Raw genomic sequence first — 19,554 nt, 5'->3', positions numbered from 1 at the left:
TTCACAGTCCAACTCTCACATCCATACATGACCACTGGAAAAATCATAGCCTTAACTAGATGGATCTTTGTTGGGAAAGTAATATCTCTGCTTTCTAATATCCTGTCTAGGTTGGTCATAACTTTCCTTCCAAGGAGTAAGCGTCTTTTAATCTCATGGCTGAAATCACCATATGCAGTGATTTTGGAGCCCCAAAAGTAAAGTCTGACACTGTTTCCACTGTTTCCCCATCTATTTCCCATGAAGTGATGGGACCAGATGCCATGATTTTAGTTTTCTGAACGTTGAGCTTTAAGCCAACTTTTTCACTGTCTACTTTCACTTTCATCAAGAGGCTTTTTAGTTCCTCTTCAATTTCTGCCATAAGGGTGGTGTCATCTGCTTATCTGAGTTTATTGATATTTCTCCAGGCAATCTTGATTCCAGCTTGGCTTCTTCCAGCCCAACGTTTCTCTTGATGTACTCTGCATAGAAGTTAAATAAGCAGGGTGACAATATACAGCCTTGAGTACTCCTTTTCCTATTTGGAACTAGTCTGTTGTTCCATGTCCAGTTCTAACTGTTGCTTCCTGACCTGCATACGGGTTTCTCAAGAGGCAGGTCAGTTGGTCTGGTTCTCCCATCTTTTGAAGAATTTCCAGAGTTTATTGTAATCCACACAGTCAAAGGCTTTGGCATAGTCAATAAAGCAGAAATAGATATTTTTCTGGAACTCTCTTGTTTTTTCCATGATCCAGCAGATGTTGGCAATTTGATCTCTGGTTCCTCTGCCTTTTCTAAAACCAGCTTGAACATCTGGAAGTTCACGGTTCACGTATTGCAGAAGCCTGGCTTGGAGAATTTTGAGCATTACTTGACTAGTGTGTGAGATGAGTGCAATTGTGCAGTAGTTTGAGCATTCTTTGGCATTGCCTTTCTTTGGCACTAGATTCAAAAGTGACCTTTTCCAGTCCTGTGGCCACTGCTGAGTTTTGCAAATTTGCTGGCACATTGAGTGCAGCACTTTCACAGCATCATCTTTCAGGTTTTGAAATAGCTCAACTGGAATTCCATCACCTCCACCTGCTTTATTCGTAGTGATGCTTTCTAAGGCCCACTTGACTTCACATTCGAGGATGTCTGGCTCTAGGTGAGTGATCACACCATCGTGATGATCTGTGTTGTGAAGCTCTATTTGCACAGTTCTTCTGTGTATTCTTGCCACCTCTTCTTAATATCTTCTGCTTCTGTTAGGTCCATACCATTTCTGTCCTTTATCCAGCCCATCTTTGCATGAAATGTTCCCTTGGTATCTCTACTTTTCTTGAAGTGATCTCTATTGTTTCCCATTCTGTTGTTTTCCTCTATTTCTTTGTCTTGATCTCTGAGGAAGGCTTTCTTTGCTCTCCTTGCTATTCTTTGGAACTCTGCATTCAAATGGGAATATCTTTCCTTTTCTCCTTTGCCTTTCCCTTCTCTTCTTTTCACAGCTATTTGTAAGGCCTCCTCAGACAGCCATTTTTCTTTTTTGCATGTCCTTTCCATGGGGATGGTCTTGATCCCTGTCCCCTGTACAATGTCAAGAATGTCCGTCCATAACTCATCAGGCACTCTATCTATCAAATCTAGTCCCTTAAATCTATTTCTCACTTCCACTGTATAATCATAAGGGATTTGATTTAGATCATACCTTTTCTTTTAATATCTCTTAATTTTTTCTGCATAAACTAGTCAGATTAGATTTTATTGAATTGCATGTGAAAATCTCACAGATTAAAGGGAAGTCTTGATAAAACATTTTTCTTTATAAAGCTAATAAAAGAGTATGTTAGTGTTAGTGTTATAGAAACAACTAGATCAATGACATAAAATATAAAACTAAAGAACAGAGCAAATTCATAGGTAACATTATATATAATAAACATAATAAATCATGTGTGGGAGAAAGGTGGGGTATTTTGTAGACAGTGTTAGGAAAACTGTCCTTCTCTATGGAGAAAAATAAAGCTGCATTTTTCCTACACTATATATACACACACACACACACACACACACACATAAGGGGATGACAGAGGACGAGATGGTTGGATTGCATCACCGACTCAATGGACATGAGTTTGAGTGAGCTCTGGGAGATGGTGAATGACAGGGAAGCCTGGCATTCTTCAGTCCATGGGTTGCAAAGAGTCGGACACGACTGAGTAACTGAAAAACAGCATCTTTGATTGATACATATCCCAAAGTAGTTCTTGCATAGTTAAGGGGAAATACAGAAACATTTATTGCTGTGTTGATGAAAATTACAGGCAACCTTGGTGTCCATCACTAGGGGATTGGAAGGTAAATGTGGAGGAAGCCCATGGTAAAACATTTTGCAGTAGTTAGAAGCTGTGAACCAAAAGTACGTACCCAGTAATCTGAAAAGAGTTTTAAGTTATGTATAGCTGTAGACCACTTGGCTTCAAAGAAGAAGCTGCCTGAACCCTTAATCAGTTATTTGTATAACTGTATTTTCTTTGTGTTACCTTTTATGTTCCAGTTCTCAGAAAATTCAGAGCTCTAATTAATCATAGTAGCTATATTAGTTTTTGGACCAAATGAATCTGTGTCCACTTTTCTTTGATTCCTCTATTTTAATTTTACAGCCATACTGAAATTCTGTAATTTATTTGGAAGCTTTTTGTGGTCATTTCAGTGTTTGTCACTCAATCATGTCTAACTCTTTGCAATCCTATGGATCATAGCCTGCCAGGTTCCTCTGTCCATGGGGTTCTCCAGGCAAGAATACTGGAGTGGGTTGCCATGCCCTCCTCCAGGGGATCTTCCCACCTCAGAGATCAAACCCATCTCTTATGTTTCCTACATTGGCAGGTGGGTTCTTTACCACTAGCATGACATGGGAATATCTATGTATAAATAAGAAGTCCTAAGTGATCATCTTATCATTATTAAAGAATCTCCCAGTAAAAAAAGAAAAAAATATTGGGGAAGAAACTAATTTCTCATTACCTCAGTTCAGTTCAGTCGCTCAGTCCTGTCCAACTCTTAGCGACCCCATGAATTGCAGCATGCCAAGCCTCCCTGTTCATCACCAACTCCCGGATTCTACCCAAACACATGTCCATTGAGTCGGTGGTGCCATCCAGCCACCTCATCCTCTGTCGTCCCCTTCTCCTCCTGCCCCCAATCCTTCCCAGCAGTGGGGTCTTTTCCAATGAGTCAACTCTTCCCATCAGGTGACCAAAGTACTGGAGTTTCAGCTTCAACATCAGTCCCTCCAATGAACACCCAGGACTGATCTCCTTTAAGATGGACTGGTTGGATCTTCTTGCAGTCCAGGGACTCGCAAGAGTCTTCTCCAACACCACAGTTGAAAAGCATCAATTCTTTGGCGCTCAGCTTTCTTCACCGTCCAACTCTCGCATCCATACACGACCCCTGGAAAAACCATAGCTTTGACTTGCTTTTTTGGCAAAGATATGTCTCTGCTTTTAAATATGCTATCTAGGTTGTTCATATCTTTCCTTCCAAGGATTAGTGTCTTTTAATTTCATGCCCGCAATCATCATCTGCAGTAATTCTGGAGCTCAAAAAAATAAAGTCTGACACTGTTTCCACTGTTTTTCCATCCATTTCCCATGAAGTGATGGGACCAAATGCCATGATTTTAGTTTTCTGAATGTTGAGCTTTAAGCCAACTTTTTCACTCTCCTCCTTCACTTTCATCAAGAGTCTTTTTAGTTCCTCTTCACTTTCTGCCATAAGGGTGGTGTTGTCTGCATATCTCAGGTTATTGATATTCGTCCTGGCAATCTTGATTCCAGCTTGTGCTTCTTCCTGCCCAGCGTTTCTCATGATGTACTCTGCATAGAAGTTAAACAAGCAGGGTGACAATGTACAGCCTTGATGCACTCCTTTTCCTCTTTGGAACCAGTCTGTTGTTCCATGTCCAGTTCTAACTGTTGCTTCCTGACCTGCATATAGGTTCCTCAAGAGACAGCCTCAAGGGGCTGCTTTGCTGAAACAGCTGTGAGGAGATACTCCATGCCCAAGGTAAGAGAAACCCAAGTAAAACGGTAGATGTTGCAAGAGGGCATCAGAGGGAAGACACACCGAAACCATAATCACAGAAAACTAGCCAATCTGATCACATGGACCACAGCCTTGTCTAACTCAGTGAAACTAAGCCATGCCCGTGGGGCTACCCAAGACAGATGGGTCATGGTGGAGAGGTCTGACAGAATGTGGTCCTCTGGAGAAGGGAATGGCAAACCCCTTCAGTATTCTTGCCTTGAGAACCCCATGAATAGTATGAAAAGGCAAAGAGATAGGACACTGAAAGATGAACTCCCTGGGTAGGTAGGTGCCCAGTATGCTACTGGAGATCAGTGGAGAAATAACTCCAGAAAGAATGAAGGGATGGAACCAAAGCAAAAGCAATACCCAGTTGTGGATGCAACTGATAATTGAAGCAAGGTTCAATGCTGTAAAGAGCAATATTGCATAGGAACCTCGAATGTTAGGTCCATGATCAAGGCAAATTGGAAATGGTCAAATGGGAGATGACAAGCATGAATGTCAACATTCTAGGACTCAGCACACTAAGATGGACTGGAATGGGTGAATTTAACTCAGATGACCATTATATCTAGTACTGTGGGCAGGAATCCCTTAGAAGAAATGGAGTAGCCATCATGGTCAACAAAAGAATCCGAAATGCAGTACTTGGATGCAATCTCAAAAATGACAGAATGATCTCTGTTCGTTTCCAAGGCAAACCATTCAATATCATGGTAATCCAAGCCTATACCCCGACTAGTAATGCTGAAGATCTGAAGTTGGAGAGTTCTATGAAGACTTACAAGACCTTTTAGAACTAACAACCCCAAAAGATGTCCTTTTCATTATAGGGGTTGGAATGCAAAAGTAGGAAGTCAGGAAACACCTGGATTAATAGGTAAATTTGGCCTAGAGTTTTGCCAAGAGAATGCACTGGTCATAGCAAACACCTTCTTCCAACAACACAAGAGAAGACTCTACACATGGACATCACCAGGTGGTCAACACCAAAATCAGATTGATTATATTCTTTGCAGCCAAAGTGGAGAAGTCAACAAAAACAAGACCGGGAGGAGCTGTGGCTCAGATCATGAACTCCTTACTGCCAAATTCAGACTTAAATTGAAGAAAGTAGGGAAAACCACTAGACCATTAAGGTATGACCTAAATCAAATCCCTTATGATTATACAATGGAAGTGAGAAATAGATTTAAGGGACTAGATCTGACAGACAGAGTGCTTGATGAACTATGAATGGAGGTTCGTGACATTGTAGAGGAGACAGGGATCAAGACCATCCCCATGGAAAAGAAATGCATAAAAGCAAAATGGCTGTCTGAGGAGGCCTTACAAATAGCTGTGAAAAGAAGAGAAGCAAAAAGCAAAGGAGAAAAGGAAAGATATAAGCATCTGAATGCAGAGTTCCAAAGAATAACAAGGAGAGATAACAAAGCCTTCCTCAACGATCAATGCAAAGAAATAGAGGAAAACAATAGAATGGGAAACACTAGAGATCTCATCAACAAAATTAGAGATCCCAAGGGAACATTTCATGCAAAGATGGGCTGGATAAAGGACAGAAATGGTATGACCTAACAGAAGCAGAAGATATTAAGAAGAGGTGGCAAGAATACACAGAACTGTACAAATAGAGCTTCATGACGCAGATAATCATGATGGTGTGATCACTCACCTAGAGCCAGACATCCTCGAATGTGAAGTCAAGTGGGCTTTAGAAAGCATCACTACGAACAAAGCAGGTGGAGGTGATGGAATTCCAGTTGAGCTATTTCAAATCCTGAAAGATGATGCTGTGAAAGTGCTGCACTCAGTGTGCCAGCAAATTCAGAAAACTCAGCAGTGGGCCACAGGACTTGAAAAGGTCACTTTTGAATCTAGTGCCAAAGAAAGGCAATTCCAAAGAATGCTCAAAATACCGCACAATTGCACTCATCTCACATGCTAGTGAAATAATGCTCAAAATTCTCCAAGCCAGGCTTCTGCAATACATGAACCGTGAACTTTCAGATGTTCAAGCTGGTTTTAGAAAAGGCAGAGGAACCAGAGATCAAATTGCCAACATCCGCTGGATCATGGAAAAAACAAGAGAGTTCCAGAAAAATATCTATTTCTGCTTTATTGACTATGCCAAAGCCTTTGACTGTGTGGATCACAATAAACTGTGGAAATTCTTTTCTGACCTGGGAGACTATTAAAAAAAAGATAGAAAAAAAATAGAAAAAAAAAAGATAGAAAAGGAAATGAATAAAACAATCATTTTAAGATGAAGAAAGGAAACATTCCACTCTATGGAAGTGTATTTTAAATAACCACTCTCCTGAATGAGGAACATCTTTTGTTAACCAGAAGGCTTTCTAAGAAGGTGATTATTTCCTCTCTATAGTGTTCATATCCCTATGGATATTGAATAAAGGAGAGGAATTTGAAGAAAAGCAAAGGGCAAAACCATCTCTTCAGGTTGTGAGAAGCTATGAAGACTGTTTCAGAGACCTTCCATCAGTTCCCATGGAGCCCACTAGGCGGCGCTGGTGCACATATAAATGCTACTGAATGAAACTTGAATCGCCAGAACTCTGTTCTCTTCTTTTTCAAGTAAAATCCCAGTAAAATCTGTTTAAAACCCTCAGGTAGAACTACTAAGTCCTCATTAGTAACAGATGGGACAGTCTCAGGCTATAAAATGAAGATACTACTACTACTAAGTCGCTTCGGTCGTGTCCGACTCTGTGCGTCCCCATAGACAGCAGCCCACCACGATCCCCCGTCCCTGGGATTCTCCAGGCAAGAACACTGGAGTGGGTTGACATTTCCTTCTCCAAAAATATGAAGATAGGTACTATCCAAAAAGCCTGAAATGTGGGAAACCTGTGTTCGATCCCTGTGTTGGGAAGACCCCCTGGAGAAGGGAACGGCTAGCTACTCCAGTATTCTTGCCTGGAGAATTCCATGGACTGTATAGTCCATGGGGTCACAAAGAGTTGGACAGGACTGAGTGACTTTCACTTTGACTATCCAAAAGAGGTCATCTCCAGATGCAATTTTGGGTCTTTCTAGACGCAGTTTCTTTTGGTTACAGAAAAATATAAATGAGATTTTCCTTCCATACTTATTCCAGAGATCACCTTGGATGCAAAGAGTCAAACTTTGATGAATATTGTAATTTACATTGTAATTTTTGTGCCTTAAAAATATGCACTGCTCATCTACCATGGGCACTAAGATTTCATGATCATTATTTTGAATATATTAGCATAGCATTATATTACATGTGATAAGTTCAGTGTACGTTTTTGTGTGAATCTATCACTTTAGTTTGAATGAGGAATCAGTCTCCTCCCATAATTGCGAGACTCTTTCTGGCACCGTTAATGAAGGAAGCAAGCTTCTTAAATGATTAATGCCTTCTTACATGCACAGCTGTGGTGACCTCTGAGAGGATGTGTGTGTGCTCAGTTGCTAAGTCCTGTCTGACTCTTTGTGACCCCATGGACTTGTAGCCTGCCAGGCTCCTCTGTACATGGGATTTTCCAGGCAAGAATACTGGAGTGGGTTGCCATTTCCTCCTCCAGGGCATCTCCTTTTCTAAGACTGCCTACTCAGAACAAAGTACAGATGAGGTTATTAAATAACCTCAGAACTGTAGTGATTCTTCTTGATTCACAGATTCTGACTGATGATGTCATGACACAGAAGAAAATGCAAAACAGGCAGCCTATAATTAGCTTCCTGTGAGTGTCACACTTGAGGAAACTGGCCTGAGACCAGCTGCATTTTGGCCATGGCTTTGCAGAGCACTCTGGAAGCACTGTGGTTGGGTGTCCTCCTAAGCTCTCTCTGGAAGGGTGAGTAAGCCTTTTCACCATCTGGTCTTGGAAAAATGTATGCCTTTGTTTGAAATTTGTTTTCAATTTCAAAGTCACAACCTTTTTGTTTGTGTGTTTGTTTGTTTCCTGTAGTTGCAGAGAGCAAGGAGCAAGTATTTCAGTCTCCCACTGTGGTCTCTTTGGAGGGAGCTGTTGCAGAAATTTCCTGTAATCACTCTGTATCCGATGTGTATGACTTCCTCTGGTACCTTCACTTCCCAGGATTTGCTCCAAGACTCCTCATTAAGGGCTTAAGGCCTTCTCAACAGGGACGCTACAACATGACATATGAGAGGTTCTCTTCATCACTGCTCATCCTCCAGGTGCAGACGGCAGATGCGGGGGTTTACTATTGTGCTCTGAGGTACACAGAAGCAGGGCATCCATGAAGAGCTGAACAGAAACAAGGAGAGGTCACAGCATTTGCAGGATGTGGAAGAAAGACGAACAATAACTGTTTCCCCGCCTACTCCCAATTCAGCATCCCCCAAGCTTTTCCGTTTGCACTATCAGGAAAAACATTTGAGTCCAAACACTATATATAATGGGCTTCCCTTGTAGCTCAGCTTGTAATGAGCCTGCAATGCAGGAGACCCCCGTTAGATTCCTGGGTTGGCAAGATTCCCTGAAGAAGGGTTAAGGTACCTACTCCAGTATTCTTGGGCTTCCCTGGTGGCTCAGATGGCAAAAAATCTGCCTGCAATGCAGGAGACCTGGGTTCAGTCCCTGTCCTGGTAAGATTCCCTGGAGCAGAACTCCAGTACTCTCACCTGGAAAATCCTCATGGAGCGAGGCGCCTGGAGGGTTACAGTGCATGGGGTCGCAAAGAGTTGGACACAACTGAATAAATAAGCACCGCAGAGCACAGCACCATGTATACTAAAAGTTCATAGGGAAATAAGTTTTTACAGAGTGTTTCGATAATGGTTCTGTAAATTTATGTTTAAAATTGTCTTTTGGATAACTGAAACAGTTTTGATCTGTTTCTTTTGAAATATGCCTCGATTATTTTTGCTTTCCCTTGTAAAATGGCTGATTCTTTACCACTGCACCACTTGTGTCTTAAAAAAAATTCCCGCAAAGAAAATGAAGCTGGCTGATAATATTTAAATGCAAATGCAGAAAGCAAGAAGAAAATAGCAGAGAGGAAGAGTCATGTCCACTCTGCTATTTTCTTCTTGCTTTCTGCACTTGAAATATTATCTGCCAACCTCAATGTTTGTGGGAATTTTTTTAAGACACAGGTGGCTCAGTGGTAAAGAATCCGCCTGCCAATGCAGGAGACATGGTTTCATTCCCTGGGTCAGGAAGATCCCTTAGAGTAGGAAATAATAACCTGCTCCAGTATTCTTGCCTGGAAAATTCCATTGACAGAGGAGCCTGGAGGGATATAGTCCATGGAGTTACACACACATTTTGTAAAGTGTACTTTAGTTAACATTCAATAGTATAATTAGCTGAAAGGGAACAAATGAGTGAATAGCTACTACCAACAGCCCTGAGTTTGAAATCTCAGTCCTTCTCAGGATATTTTACTTATTACAATTTGATGTACACACTAAGTGAGGATGCCAGTGTCAACTAGTATATGAAATATTAGTAAAACTCAATCTTATTCCACATTTTTAAACTTAAATACAATATAAGTTGTAATATATACTCCCCAAATCCTTGTTAAATTATCTTTGTCTTTTTACCCAGACCTTTCCTTCCCACTTTACAGACTAAAGTCCTAGGATAGATCAGTGATACCCACTTTTTCTTTTTTTTATCAGAAGTCTCTGGAGTTTTGTTAAAAAGAGTAGATTTTTTTGTCCCCTGCATTCCAGAGAAACTGAATCATAGTTTGCAGGGATGGGACCCAGAAGTCTGTATTTTCTATAAATGTCTCTCTGGAAATTCTATTGCTCATCCTAGTTTGATGTGAGAATCCCAGACTCAGGAGCCCAGATCTTGAGGCTTTAGCCACTATTCTCTACTTTTGTGTGTATGCTAAATTGCTTCAGTTGAGTCGACTCTTTGTGACCCTAAGGACCGTACCCTGCCAGGCTCTTCTATCCATGGGATTCTCCAGGCAAGAATACTCAAGAGGGTTGCCATGTTCTCCTCCAGGGCATCTTCCTGACACAGGGATCAAACCTGTGTCTCTTATGTCTCCTGCATTGGCAGGTGGGTTCTTTACCACTAGCGCCACCTGGGAAGCCCGTTCTCTGCTTTTAGTAACATCCAAATTGTATACACATATACATTGATATATGTTTGTACCACTTCTTTAGGCACATTCTTTTTTGGGTTATTGCGTGTTTAAAATTGTGTTAATCTTGCCTTTTCAGCAAATGAAATATCTGAGTATGAGCCATGTGTGCATCTTCTCCATGAGTTCCGCACGTGTGGTCTTGCTGCTCCACAAACAGTGAATAAGCGCATGGGCCCTCGTTGCTTTGGCAAGCAAGAAGAGACAGAAAATTCCTTTCGTTCTTATAGGATCTTCCTTTCAGTTCATTGAGGAGTGACATATTGAAAACCCTACCTTTTATGTTGGTGTTTTGATTCTATTGTTTAAACTGTCAAGAACTAGTTTCCTTACTTGATTTTTTCCAGCTTACATGTAGAACACTAAAGGTGTTCTTACCCAAAGGGGACGTGGGACAAGAATGAAATAAAAGAAGGGGAAAATACAGCTAATGAGAGAGCATTCATGAAGAAGAGAGCTCAGTGGCAGCACAGTGTTAAAAGCATCATGAAGCTCTCAGTTTGATGGTGACTTGTGAAACATTCACAGGAGAGTAAAATTCCCTGTACTCCCAAATCCTGGAAGTTTGTACATATATAGAAATTTCCACTTTTTTTGAGATTTACTTCTCATAAAAAATTCCTGGTTGAGAAAGCTATTCTAAGGCTCCTGAGACTAAAGATGCACAGAAGGGTGAGTCTAAACATGGAGAGTCCAATGCAGTGGGTGCAGAGCTGTCCAAGGTGTCCCTAGATTGATCTGCTCTGCCTGCTGCTGGTCATATCCACATTGCTGCTAATGTTTTCTTGGGGTCAGTAGTTCATTCAGTTCTTTAAATGTCTGAGGACCTCCTAGAAGCAATGATCCAGGGGCTGCTTTGATGAAGTGGCACATACATATGAAGTCAGTATTTGGTATACACCCAATTAAAAGATAGCCTCTAAAGGTAAGTAGCACATAAGAATATGATTCTATAACTTTATTAGGATAATGGAATTACTTTCCAATATTGTAAGGTATTAAAAAATGATTAAAATTGACATTCTCATCGATATTTATGCTTTTACAGTCAGAAAAGTATGGGTTAAAATCTTTGTTCCGTTTCTTTAAGGATGGTTTGAATAACTGAATATTCCTGAACTCCTAATATTTTCATCCCTAAAGTATTAGGAGGAAAAATAAGTCAAGAAATGTAATGGGCTTAACATTATGCTCACAATAGACATTTAATGAAATATAACCTCATCAATCTCATAAAGCACATAAGAAGAATAACTAGTGTGTCTATTTTGTTCAATTCTGAAAGCTCAGTTGATGCCCTAGGAATCCTTTGGATGTGTAGCCTCTTAAAGGTTTAGTTCATTTGTGTCTCTTGGAATTGATTATTAAATAGTTGAAGGTAAGCACAATGAGTCACTTGCACTATCTAGGTATAGTTCTACACGCTTTGTATGCTGTATCTGTATAGGAGAGGAGAAGTAGAGATTAGGCAACTACCTGGAAAATTTAGTTATGGCACCAAAGTCCATATTGGACTATTGTTTTGACTTATTTATCTTGCTACATCAATCAAAGTGCTATATAGATATGCCTGAGCAGACATTTAGGATAAACCCACATTTAGCCTGATTGATCAGTTCAGTTCAGTTCAGTAGCTCAGTCGTGTCCGACTCTTTTCGACCCCATGAATTGCAGCTAGCCAGGCCTCTGTGTCCATCACCAAATCCCAGTATTCACTCAGACTCACGTCCATCGAGTCAGTGATGCCATCCAGCCATCTCATCCTCTGTCGTCCCCTTCTCCTCCTGCCCCCAATCCCTCCCAGCATCAGAGTCTTTTCCAATAACCAACTCTTCGCATGAGGTGGCCAAAGTACTGGAGTTTCAGCTTTAGCATCATTCCTTCCAAAGAAATCCCAGGGCTGATCTCCTTCAGAATGGACTGGTTGGATCTCCTTGCAGTCTAAGGGACTCTCAAGAGTCTTCTCCAACACCACAATTCAAAAGCATCATTCTTCAGTACTCAGCCTTCTTCACAGTCCAACTCTCACATCCATACATGACCACAGGGGAACCCTAAACCCAATGTCAGGGAACTGGCTGTTCTCTGTTCTCCTCTCCAAATCTACTCTCCACCCAGCTCTACACCCAGGAGGCTGACTTCCGTGCACTTGTCTTTTTTGCTTCTAGTTGGTTTTGGCCCAGTGGGAGCCACTGGCAGGGAACAGTGGTCAACCTGTTTATATTCTGCTGTTTTCTTTCCTGTGCTGAAATCCACAGGTCCTGTGGATCCACCTCAGTTACAGGTCTCCCAGGCTGGGATCATTTCTTCCTCCTCTGTCCCTTCAAGCCAAGGAGTAGTGAAGCCTACTTACTGTTGTTGGTGCCAGGGTGCTTTACCTTCTTTTGTAGATTTCCCCTAATCCTGCACATGTATTTAAAAATATTTCTTTCTTTAAGCTTTCCCCAATCATTCCTCTGGAGATGACTGCCAGTCCCTTTTAAGATACAACACTAACACTTAAACACTAGACAGAAAGAGAAGAAATTTATTCTATTTTCCCATTCATCATAAACCTCCTTGGGACTTGAAGATTATTATTTAAAGATAACTTACATATTTCAAAGAAAGACATTATAATAGGGTCAAGGTTTCCATTAGTTAAGTATGAGATCCTTAGCAAAGCTTTGAGAAATAGCTATGTTCCACATTTTTTTTCTGATTGAAAGCAAAGAGATTTTCTATCTTCTTTCTAAATTGTATGGTTTCTTTGGATATTACTTAAAAGAAAAATAAGGAAAATCAAAGAAACAACTTCTTTATACTGATACTTGCTTATTTTCTTTATGTTCAACTCTATTGAATAACCACTCTGCTGGTACTGTGGCATTGTTTTAGTGTAAAACTTTTGCCTGTCTTCCCCTTAAAATGAACTCTTTGTCATCATCATAATACCTCACGCTTAGTTAACCATCAACTTTTAATCCATGTGTATTTCATCCGAAGTCTGTTTTAAGTAGTCTCTCTATGTGGAGAATTTCTATTTTTACAAAACTTCATAGAAGTTTTTTAGCTGTAAAACCTACTATTTAATAGGACACATATTTATAACAAGTTTATAACACCATCCGGAGAAGGCAATAGCACCCTACTCGGGTACTCTTGCCTAGAAACTCCCATGGACAGAGGAGCCTGGAAGGCTGCAGTCGATGGGGTCTCGAGGAGTCGGACACAACTGAGGAACTTCACTTTCATTTTTCACTTTCATGCATTGGAGAGGGAAATGGCAACCCACTCCAGAGTTCTTGCCTGGAGAATCCCAGGGACGGGGGAGCCTGGTTGGCTGCCATCTATGGGGTCGCACAGAGTCGGACATGACTAAAGGAGTTAGCAGCAGCAGCAGCAGCAGCATAACGCCATCCCTCCTTTTCTCTCTCTAAAAATGTTTAAAGAGAAGGTTCAAGTTCTTCTTGTATGACTATTTAAATATCATAGGGAGGGGTCCCAACAGACCTAACCAAGAGAAAAACCCAAGTTATATTGTGGTCAAAGAGGTTTAATTGGATGTCAGCTCTAAATTATTTCTAAAGACACAAATAAGCTCATTCTTACCATTCATCTTCTCTTGCCTTACTCTTTTCCTTTATTTGGTTTTTTCTTGTCTTTCACTTTTCTTTCTCTCTCCTTTCAGTGCTATGCTTTCCCTTCTTTTTTTTCTATTTATTTCCCCATCCTATCAAAATATGCTTTCCCCTTCTTTCTGTCCCTGTATTATCTTGAGAGAGCATAAACCGTTTAAAGTTGTTCCACCCAGGATGAATTTTTTCCCACTTTGGTTCACACATCCCTGATTCTTCTCCTTGAACACCGATGGAAAATGTAGACATCCAGAGGACCCATCCTGTGATAAGACCAGGAAGCTCCAGGGGTGTGTGTGTGTGTGTGTGTGTGTGCGTGCGCGCTCAGTCGTGTCTGACTCTTTATGACTCCATGGACTGTAACCCGTCAGGCTCCTCTGTCCATGGAATTTTCCAGGCAAGAATACTGGAGTGGGTTGTCATTTCCTCCTCCGGAAGATCTTCCTGACCAAAGATGGAACCGAAGTCTCCTGCATTGGCAGGTGGAGTCTTTACTGCTGAGTCACCAGTTAAGCAGCTCAGCTGCTTTAGTCGTGTCCAACTCTGTGCGACCCCATAGACGGCAGCCCACCAGGCTCTGCTGTCCATGGGATTCTCCAGGCAGAACACTGGAGTGGGTTTCCATTTCCTTCTAGAATGCATGAAAGTGAAAAGTGAGTGAAGTTGCTCAGTCATGTCCGACTCTTAGCGACGCCATGGACTGCAGCCTACCAGGCTCCTCCGTCCATGGGATTTTCCAGGCAAGAGTACTGGAGTGGGTTGCCATTGCCTTCTCCAAGCAGCTCAGCTGCTAGAAAGTCTCTAAAAAGTCTCCTGATTCTAAGTAGGCTCTAGGCGGCGCTGCACTGTGAGGTTTGTCTTGAGTTCAGGAGGTGCTGCAGTCTTGCTTCTCACGGAGATTTAAGAGAAGAGCTTGCTCTACAGAGAGAAGATACAAGTGCCAGGAAGCACCAGGGGGCATTTGTAAAACGCTGTGCTCGTGGAGAACATAGTCTCTGGGGTGGTGCCATATCTCCAGCAAAGGTGAGCTGCAAAGGAGCCCCCATACAGCCCAGCTTGAACCATGGCCTCTGCACACATCTGGACACTTGGGATTCTGTTTACAGTCAGTGAGTGATGCTCCCTTCCCGTTTTGCACTTGTATTACCCGCTTACGTTCTTTTTCAGAAGCTTCACTGAAGTATTGTGGGTTACTTAACAGGTGGGCTGAGAGCTCAGTCGGTGACTCAGCCAGAAGCTGAGGTCTGTGTCGCAGAAAGGGATCCAGTGACTGTGAAGTGCACCTATTCAGTTTCGTGGAGCCCTTATCTTTTCTGGTATGTCCAGCATCGCAATCAAGGTCTCCAGTTCGTTCTGAAATACATCGGAGGGGACAGGTTGGTTAAAGGCAACTACGGTTTTGAGGCTGAATTTAACAAGAGCCAAACCTCTTTCCACCTGAAGAAACCATCTGTTCTAGGGAGTGACTCTGCCTTGTACTTCTGTGCTGTGAGCGACACAGCGGTGGGGGCGTCAGGGAGAGCTGCATACAAACCCCTTAGCACAGAAAACCATGTTCCTGAAGCCTTAATATCCCTCCACAAGGTGGCGGTGTGGCTCTGGGATTTGTCCTTCGGTATAACTATTTTTTTTTTTGGTAAAGCCACAAAATTTGTTCATTTGACAAGTATGCTAAGTCGCTTCAGTTGTGTCCGACTATGTGTGACCCCGTAGATGGCAGCCTACCAGGCTCCTCCGTCCTTGGGATCCTCCAGGCAAGAACGCTGGAGTGGGTTGCCATTTCCTTCTCCAAGGCAGGAAAGTGAAAAGTGAAAGTGAAGTCGCTCAGTCGTGTCTGACTCTTCACCACCACATGGACTGCAGCCTACCAGGCTCCTCCATCCATGGGAGTTTCCAGGCAAGAGTACTGGAGTGGGTTGCCATTGACAAGTATATATTGAAATAAATCCTGTGTGCCAGATACTCTGCTGAGCACTGATCATAAAGAAGTGAAGAAACCATCCTTGATCTGCAGACACCAGGTGTGATCCCAAACAGTTGTGAACCCCTTGAATTCTCACAACTCTTCTCATGAGCTTCACTTTGCCGATGAAAGCATTCAAGCTCAGAGAATTTATGTGTCTTACTGAAGTCACAGAACTGCTCAACAGTAAATTGAAACCCAGGCAGCCTGCCTCTCAGGCATACAGTCTGACCACTCCACTTCTCCTCAGCCTATAGGCTCCTCCAGGCATGAGACAGATTTCAACAGTGGTGTAGCCCTCATTCCCAAAGTAGTCCCTGTTAATAAAAACTGTTGGTTGTAGGGATGAAAAGTAAACTGATAACTCAAAACAGTTTGGTAAGTGCTCAGACAGAGAAGTGCATAAAATGCTATGTGACAAAAGGAAGTAGAGGTAATTTGACTCTGAAGGAAGAAGAGAGGAAGCAAGTGAGACAGAATGTGAGGAGGATTCAAAACAATGGAGGATTTAAGTATGTCGTAAGAACATGTAGGCCGATTATAGCTCCTGTGCTCACATCTTCTTACCTATACCCTTGTGAAGGACTGGACTCAATGTCTCTCTTTTTTACTCTTTTCAACTTAGAACTTCCCAGGAAGGGCTCTGGTTGACTCAGTGTGAGCCAGATGCTGTTCCCTGGACAACTTGTGGTGGCTACTAGGCTTAGCCCAGCTTTGCTCTACATTTGACCAATTAATTAGTGGTGTCTGGGGGATGATTCTGCAAGAAATTAGCAGCTCCATTTTGAACCATATGATTCAAAGGAGTATATCCCAAAGAAATTAATTTTTATATAAAGACTTGCATTTCTTTATTTTTTCCAAATGGATAGACATTCGTAGGAACACTACTTATTGAAAACTTCACTTCTGCTCCATCAATTTGGGATCCTGCATTTATAGTATACTAAATTCCTATATATACCCAAACCTATTTTTGGATTCTATTCTTGATGGGGATACCTCAGCCCAACATGATTACAATCCCTGCAAAGAGCCATTCCTCGACTACCCCTTGGGCCTGGGTTGTGTATACACTGGTGGAATATCTACATCAGGGAAGAAGGTCCTTAGAAGAAGCACATGCAGACCTTAAAAGCGGATCTGGGGAATCCTTGTGTGCAGGGAATCCTGGGATCTGGGTAACCAGAGCAAGATCTAGAAGAGATATATCCTTGGCTCAGTGGACTTCTCAGAGGCAATGATGTGGGAGGATGGCTAGGGAAGAGCATTTTATAATGGAGGACTAGGGAAGGGACATTGTGTGCTCAGGTCTATATTCCCCCTAATTACTGAGGTGGTGGCTGCTGCTGCTGCTGCTAAGTCCCTTCAGTCACGTCTGACTCTGCGCGACCCCATGGACTGCAGCCTTTCAGGCTCCTGCATTCATGGGATTCTCCGGGCAAGAGTACTGGAGTGGGTTGCCATTACCTTCTCTGACTGAAGTGGCTAGGAGGGAGCAAATAAGTTTCATTAGAAGTTCTGTTGTGTCATTTGGTCCTGGTAATTGGCTTGTTTGACCTTGAGGAGGAAACTTAGCTTAGTATTCTTTTTTTCCTTTACTGGAAAAATGTTCTGGAAAATGTTCCTTATTACCAGGTAACTTTTAAGTAAAACCAAACATTCAATGGAGTTTTTATTTATAATATTCATTTTTATCTTCTCTTTTATCTCATTTTAAGGATGGGATGGAAAAAGGACTAAGCATAAATTATATTTTATGATTCTTCTTCTTAGTAACTATGTCAGAGTGGATCAGCCATTTACAATCTATGTGCCTCATCTCCTAAATTATAAAATTGAGATATTTGGAAGGACTGTTGTAAGGATTGTTGTGTATATGTGTTGGACCCTGAGTAGAAGTGGGTTTTGAGGGAAGCATAGCAATCAGAAACTTAGTCACTGCTATGGACTGAAGATGATGCTGTGAACGTGCTGCACTCAATATGCCAGCAAATTTGCAAAACTCAGCAGTGGCCACAGGACTCGAAAAGGTCAGTTTTCATTCCCATCCCAAAGAAAGATAATGCCAAAGAATACTCAAACCACAGCAGAATTGCACTCATCTCACAGGCTAGTAAAGTAATGCTCAAAATTCTCCAAGCCAAGCTTCAGCAATACATGAACCGTGAACCTCCTGATGTTCAAGCTTTTTTTAGAAAAGGCAGAGGAACCAGAGATCAAATTGCCAACATCCACTGAATCATGGAAAAAGCAAGGGAGTCCCAGAAAAACATCTATTTGTGCTTTATTGACTATGCCAAAGCCTTTGAATGTGTGGATCACAATAAACTGTGGAAAATTCTGAAAGAGACTGGAATACCAGACCACCTGACCTGCCTCTTGAGAACCTGTATGCCGGTCAGGAAGCAACAGTTAGAACTGGACATGGAACTACAGACTGGTTCCAAATAGGAAAAGGAGTACATCAAGGCTGTATATTGTCACCCTGCTTATTTAACTTCTATGCAGAGTACATCATGAGAAATGCTGGACTAGAAGAAGCACAAGCTGGAATCAAGATTGCTGGGAGAAATATCAATAACCTCAGATATGCAGATGACACCACCCTTATGGCAGAAAGTGAAGAAGAACTAAAGAACCTCTTGATGAAAGTGAAAGAGGAAAGTGAAAAAGTTGGCTTAAGCTCAACATTCAGAAAACAAAGATCATGGCATCTGGTCCCATCACTTCATGGGAAATATGTGGGGAAACAGCGACAGATTTTATTTGGGGGCTCCAAAATCACTGCAGATGGTGATTGCAGCCATGAAATTAAAAGATGCTTACTCCTTGGAAGGAAAGTTATGAGCAACCTAAACAGCATATTAAAAAGCAGAGACATTACTTTGTCAACAAAGTTTCATCTAGTCAAGGCTATGGTTTTTCCAGTAGTCATGTATGGATGTGAGAGTTGGACTATAAGAAAGCTGAGCGCTGAAGAATTGATGCTTTTGAACTGTGGTGTTGGAGAAGACTCTTGAGAGTCCCTTGGACTGCAAGGAGATCCAACCAGTCCATCCTAAAGGAGACCACTCCTGGGTGTTCATTGGAATGACTGATATTGAAGCTGAAACTCCAGTATTTTGCCACCTGATGCAAAGAGTTGACTCATTTGAAAAGACCCTGATGCTGGGATAGATTAAGGGCAGGAGGAGAAGGGGACGACAAACGATGAGATGGTTGGATGGCATCACCGACTCAATGGACATGAGTTTGGGTAAACTCAGGGAGGTGGTGGTGAACAGGAAGGCCTGGCGTGCTCTGGTTCATGGTGTTGCCGAGAGTTGGACACTGAACTGAACTGATGGACTGAATGTTTGTCTCCTGCCAAAAGCTGTATGTTGAAACCTAATCCTCAGTGTGGTGTTATCAAGACGTGGAGCCTTTGGGAAATTCTTAGATTGTAAGGGTGAAGGTCTTTTGAATGGAATTTGTTTTCTTATAATAAAAGGCACTCCAGAGATCTCCTTTGCCTGTTCCTCCATATGACAGAACAGCAGGAAGATTGTGGTCTACGAACCAGGAAGTGGGTCCCCACCAGATACCCAATCCACTGGCACCTTGATCCTGGACTCCCTAACCTTCGGAATTGCTAGAAATAAATGTTTGTTGCTTAGGCCTCTAGTCTGTGGTATTTTTGTTATAGCAGCCCAAATGGAGTAAAGCCATCACCAAAGCTATGGATCTCCTATATCTGCACTGAATTGCTTATATTTGGACTGCAACATGAGAAGGAAATGCAGTCGATGTTGTTTT

This window comes from Bos indicus, chromosome 10 (assembly GCF_029378745.1).
Source record: "Bos indicus isolate NIAB-ARS_2022 breed Sahiwal x Tharparkar chromosome 10, NIAB-ARS_B.indTharparkar_mat_pri_1.0, whole genome shotgun sequence".
NCBI classification, from domain to species: domain Eukaryota; kingdom Metazoa; phylum Chordata; class Mammalia; order Artiodactyla; family Bovidae; genus Bos; species Bos indicus.
This window is presented reverse-complemented; position numbering follows the sequence as displayed.